The sequence below is a fragment of the Phyllobates terribilis genome, unplaced genomic scaffold, assembly GCF_046119375.1.
Source record: "Phyllobates terribilis strain yellow unplaced genomic scaffold, ASM4611937v1 Scaffold_28__1_contigs__length_16237799, whole genome shotgun sequence".
NCBI lineage: Eukaryota > Metazoa > Chordata > Amphibia > Anura > Dendrobatidae > Phyllobates > Phyllobates terribilis.
Genome location: NW_027362788.1, coordinates 1,072,648 through 1,079,281, shown reverse-complemented (window position 1 = coordinate 1,079,281; position 6,634 = coordinate 1,072,648).

The window sequence follows — 6,634 nt, the reverse complement described above, 5'->3', positions numbered from 1 at the left end:
ATTTCATTTCCAGAGCGATTCGCCCAATGAGTCCTTGATATTAAGTCGTTTTCAGCCAATTTTCTGGATTTTTGAAGATTTCACTTTTTTGTGAAAATATCCACTAAATGAGGGAATAATCTGTGTGAGGGTACCCCAGGAGAGTTCCAAATGTGTGTGGGTAGAAAATATATCCCACGGGGGTAAAATTGAAAAAAGTTGAAAAAATTTTTTTTTTGGACTTAGTCATTTTTCCGGCGTTTATCAGACTTTCAGATAGGGGAAATGTCAGTGAGCGTTCCGATTTCAGTTCCAGAGCGATTCGCCCAATGAGTCCTTAATATTTAGTCGTTTTCAGCCAATTTTCTGGATTTTTGAAAATTTCAATTTTTTTGTGAAAATATCCACTAAATGAGGGAATAATATGTGTGAGGGTACCCCAGGAGAGTTCCAAATGTGTGTGTGTAGAATATATATCCCACGGGGGTAAAATTGAAAAAAGTTGAAAAATTTTTTTTTGGGGACTTAGTCATTTTTCCGGCGTTTATCAGACTTTCAGATAAGGGAAATGTCAGTGAACAATCCGATTTCAGTTCCAGAGCAATTCGCCCAATGAGTCCTTGATATTTAGTCGTTTTCAGCCAATATTTTGGATTCATGAAAATTTCACTTTTTTGTGAAAATATCCACTAAATGAGGGAATAATATGTGTGAGGGTACCCCAGGAGAGTTCCAAATGTGTGTGGGTAGAATATATATCCCACGGGGGTAAAATTGAAAAAAGTTGAAAATAATTTTTTTATTGGACTTAGTCATTTTTCCGGCGTTTATCAGACTTTCAGATAGGGGAAATGTCAGTGAGCGTTCCGATTTCAGTTCCAGAGCGATTCGCCCAAAGAGTCCTTGATATTTAGTCGTTTTCAGCCAATTTTCTGGATTTATGAAAATTTCACTTTTTTGTGAAAATATCCACTAAATGAGGGAATAATATGTGTGAGGGTACCCCAGGAGAGTTCCAAATGTGTGTGGGTAGAATATATATCCCACGGGGGTTAAATTGAAAAAAGTTGAAAAATTTTTTTTGGGGACTTAGTCATTTTTCCGGCATTTATCAGACTTTCAGAAATGGCAAATGTCAGTGAGCGTTCCGATTTCAGTTCCAGAGCGATTCGCCCAATGAGTCCTTGATATTAAGTCGTTTTCAGCCAATTTTCTGGATTTTTGAAAATTTCACTTTTTTGTGAAAATATCCACTAAATGAGGGAATAATATGTGTGAGGGTACCCCAGGAGAGTTCCAAATGTGTGTGGGTAGAATATATATCCCACGGGGGTAAAATTGAAAAAAGTTGAAAAAAATTTTTTTTTGGACTTAGTCATTTTTCCGGCGTTTATCAGACTTTCAGATAGGGGAAATGTCAGTGAGCGTTCCGATTTCAGTTCCAGAGCGATTCGCCCAATGAGTCCTTGATATTTAGTCGTTTTCAGCCAATTTTCTGGATTTTTTAAAATTTCACTTTTTTGTGAAAATATCCACTAAATGAGGGAATAATATGTGTGAGGGTACCCCAGGAGAGTTCCAAATGTGTGTGGGTAGAATATATATCCCACGGGGGTAAAATTGAAAAAAGTTGAAAATAATTTTTTTTTTGGACTTAGTCATTTTTCTGGCGTTTATCAGACTTTCAGATAGGGGAAATGTCAGTGAGCATTCCGATTTCAGTTCCAGAGCGATTCGCCCAATGAGTCCTTGATATTTAGTCGTTTTCAGCCAATATTTTGGATTTATGAAAATTTCACTTTTTTGTGAAAATATCCACTAAATGAGGGAATAATATGTGTGAGGGTACCCCAGGAGAGTTCCAAATGTGTGTGGGTAGAATATATATCCCACGGGGGTAAAATTGAAAAAAGTTGAAAATAATTTTTTTATTGGACTTAGTCATTTTTCCGGCGTTTATCAGACTTTCAGATAGGGGAAATGTCAGTGAGCGTTCCGATTTCAGTTCCAGAGCGATTCGCCCAAAGAGTCCTTGATATTTAGTCGTTTTCAGCCAATTTTCTGGATTTATGAAAATTTCACTTTTTTGTGAAAATATCCACTAAATGAGGGAATAATCTGTGTGAGGGTACCCCAGGAGAGTTCCAAATGTGTGTGTGTAGAATATATATCCCACGGGGGTAAAATTGAAAAAAGTTGAAAAATTTTTTTTTGGGGACTTAGTCATTTTTCCGGCGTTTATCAGACTTTCAGATAAGGGAAATGTCAGTGAACAATCCAATTTCAGTTCCAGAGCAATTCGCCCAATGAGTCCTTGATATTTAGTCGTTTTCAGCCAATATTTTGGATTTATGAAAATTTCACTTTTTTGTGAAAATATCCACTAAATGAGGGAATAATATGTGTGAGGGTACCCCAGGAGAGTTCCAAATGTGTGTGGGTAGAATATATATCCCACGGGGGTAAAATTGAAAAAAGTTGAAAATAATTTTTTTATTGGACTTAGTCATTTTTCCGGCGTTTATCAGACTTTCAGATAGGGGAAATGTCAGTGAGCGTTCCGATTTCAGTTCCAGAGCGATTCGCCCAAAGAGTCCTTGATATTTAGTCGTTTTCAGCCAATTTTCTGGATTTATGAAAATTTCACTTTTTTGTGAAAATATCCACTAAATGAGGGAATAATATGTGTGAGGGTACCCCAGGAGAGTTCCAAATGTGTGTGGGTAGAATATATATCCCACGGGGGTTAAATTGAAAAAAGTTGAAAAATTTTTTTTGGGGACTTAGTCATTTTTCCGGCATTTATCAGACTTTCAGAAATGGCAAATGTCAGTGAGCGTTCCGATTTCAGTTCCAGAGCGATTCGCCCAATGAGTCCTTGATATTAAGTCGTTTTCAGCCAATTTTCTGGATTTTTGAAAATTTCACTTTTTTGTGAAAATATCCACTAAATGAGGGAATAATATGTGTGAGGGTACCCCAGGAGAGTTCCAAATGTGTGTGGGTAGAATATATATCCCACGGGGGTAAAATTGAAAAAAGTTGAAAAAATTTTTTTTTTGGACTTAGTCATTTTTCCGGCGTTTATCAGACTTTCAGATAGGGGAAATGTCAGTGAGCGTTCCGATTTCAGTTCCAGAGCGATTCGCCCAATGAGTCCTTGATATTTAGTCGTTTTCAGCCAATATTTTGGATTTATGAAAATTTCACTTTTTTGTGAAAATATCCACTAAATGAGGGAATAATATGTGTGAGGGTACCCCAGGAGAGTTCCAAATGTGTGTGGGTAGAATATATATCCCACGGGGGTAAAATTGAAAAAAGTTGAAAATAATTTTTTTATTGGACTTAGTCATTTTTCCGGCGTTTATCAGACTTTCAGATAGGGGAAATGTCAGTGAGCGTTCTGATTTCAGTTCCAGGGCGATTCGCCCAAAGAGTCCTTGATATTTAGTCGTTTTCAGCCAATTTTCTGGATTTTTTAAAATTTCACTTTTTTGTGAAAATATCCACTAAATGAGGGAATAATATGTGTGAGGGTACCCCAGGAGAGTTCCAAATGTGTGTGGGTAGAATATATATCCCACGGGGGTAAAATTGAAAAAAGTTGAAAAATTTTTTTTTTGGACTTAGTCATTTTTCCGGCGTTTATCAGACTTTCAGATAGGGGAAATGTCAGTGAACGTTCCGATTTCAGTTCCAGAGCAATTCGCCCAATGAGTCCTTGATATTTAGTCGTTTTCAGCCAATATTTTGGATTTATGAAAATTTCACTTTTTTGTGAAAATATCCACTAAATGAGGGAATAATATGTGTGAGGGTACCCCAGGAGAGTTCCAAATGTGTGTGGGTAGAATATATATCCCACGGGGGTAAAATTGAAAAAAGTTGAAAATAATTTTTTTATTGGACTTAGTCATTTTTCCGGCGTTTATCAGACTTTCAGATAGGGGAAATGTCAGTGAGCGTTCTGATTTCAGTTCCAGGGCGATTCGCCCAAAGAGTCCTTGATATTTAGTCGTTTTCAGCCAATTTTCTGGATTTTTTAAAATTTCACTTTTTTGTGAAAATATCCACTAAATGAGGGAATAATATGTGTGAGGGTACCCCAGGAGAGTTCCAAATGTGTGTGGGTAGAATATATATCCCACGGGGGTAAAATTGAAAAAAGTTGAAAAATTTTTTTTTTGGACTTAGTCATTTTTCCGGCGTTTATCAGACTTTCAGATAGGGGAAATGTCAGTGAACGTTCCGATTTCAGTTCCAGAGCAATTCGCCCAATGAGTCCTTGATATTTAGTCGTTTTCAGCCAATATTTTGGATTTATGAAAATTTAACTTTTTTGTGAAAATATCCACTAAATGAGGGAATAATATGTGTGAGGGTACCCCAGGAGAGTTCCAAATGTGTGTGGGTAGAATATATATCCCACGGGGGTAAAATTGAAAAAAGTTGAAAATAATTTTTTTTTTGGACTTAGTCATTTTTCTGGCGTTTATCAGACTTTCAGATAGGGGAAATGTCAGTGAGCATTCCGATTTCAGTTCCAGAGCGTTTCGCCCAATGAGTCCTTGATATTTATTCGTTTTCAGCCAATTTTCTGGATTTTCGAAAATTTCACTTTTTTGTGAAAATATCCACTAAATGAGGGAATAATATGTGTGAGGGTACCCCAGCAGAGTTCCAAATGTGTGTGGGTAGAATATATATCCCACGGGGGTAAAATTGAAAAAAGTTGAAAATAATTTTTTTTTTGGACTTAGTCATTTTTCCGGCGTTTATCAGACTTTCAGGTAAGGGAAATGTCAGTGAACGTTCCGATTTCAGTTCCAGAGCAATTCGCCCAATGAGTCCTTGATATTTAGTCGTTTTCAGCCAATATTTTGGATTTATGAAAATTTCACTTTTTTGTGAAAATATCCACTAAATGAGGGAATAATATGTGTGAGGGTACCCCAGGAGAGTTCCAAATGTGTGTGGGTAGAATATATATCCCACGGGGGTAAAATTGAAAAAAGTTGAAAAAATTTTTTTGGGGACTTAGTCATTTTTCCGGCATTTATCAGACTTTCAGAAATGGCAAATGTCAGTGAGCGTTCCGATTTCAGTTCCAGAGCGATTCGCCCAATGAGTCCTTGATATTAAGTCGTTTTCAGCCAATTTTCTGGATTTTTGAAAATTTCACTTTTTTGTGAAAATATCCACTAAATGAGGGAATAATATGTGTGAGGGTACCCCAGGAGAGTTCCAAATGTGTGTGGGTAGAATATATATCCCACGGGGGTAAAATTGAAAAAAGTTGAAAATAATTTTTTTTTGGACTTAGTTATTTTTCTAGCGTTTATCAGACTTTCAGAAATGGCAAATGTCAGTGAGCGTTCTGATTTCAGTTCCAGAGCGATTCGCCCAATGAGTCCTTAATATTTTGTCGTTTTCAGCCAATTTTCTGGATTTTTGAAAATTTCACTTTTTTGTGAAAATATCCACTAAATGAGGGAATAATATGTGTGAGGGTACCCCAGGAGAGTTCCAAATGCGTGTGGGTAGAATATATATCCCACGGGGGTAAAATTGAAAAAAGTTGAAAACATTTTTTTTGGGGACTTAGTCATTTTTCCGGCGTTTATCAGACTTTCAGATAGGGCAAATGTCAGTGAGCATTCTGATTTCAGTTCAAGAGCGATTCGCCCAATGAGTCATTGATATTTAGTCGTTTTCAGGCAATATTTTGGAATTTTGAAAATTTCACTTTTTTGTGAAAATATCCACTAAATGAGGGAATAATATGTGTGAGGGTACCCCAGGAGAGTTCCAAATGTGTGTGTGTAGAATATATATCCCACGTGGGAAAAATTGAAAAAAGTTGAAAACATTTTTTTTTTGGACTTAGTTATTTTTCTGGCGTTTATCAGACTTTCAGAAATGGCAAATGTCAGAGAGCGTTCCGATTTCCGTTCCAGAGCGATTCGCCCAATGGGTCCTTGATATTAAGTCGTTTTCAGCCAATTTTCTGGATTTTTGAAAATTTCACTTTTTTGTGAAAATTTCCACTAAATGAGGGAATAATATGTGTGAGGGTACCCCAGGAGAGTTCCAAATGTGTGTGGGTAGAATATATTTCCCACGTGGGTAAAATTGAAAACAGTTGAAAAAATTTTTTTTTTGGACTTAGTTATTTTTCCGGCATTTATCAGACTTTCAGATATGGCAAATGTCAGTGAGCGTTCCGACTTCAGTTCCAGAGCGATTCGCCCAATGAGTCCTTAATATTTAGTCGTTTTCAGCCAATTTTCTGGATTTTTGAAAATTTCACTTTTTTGTGAAAATATCCACTAAATGAGGGAATAATATGTGTGAGGGCACCCCAGGAGAGTTCCAAATGTGTGTGGGTAGAATATATATCCCACGGGGGTAAAATTGAAAAAAGTTGAAAAAAATTTTTTTGGGGACTTAGTCTTTTTTCTGGCGTTTATCAGACTTTCAGAAATGGCAAATGTCAGTGAGCATTCCGATTTCAGTTCCAGAGCGATTCGCCCAATGAGTCCTTGATATTGAGTCGTTTTCAGCCAATTTTCTGGATTTTTGAAAATTTCACTTTTTTGTGAAAATATCCACTAAATGAGGGAATAATATGTGTGAGGGTACCCCAGGAGAG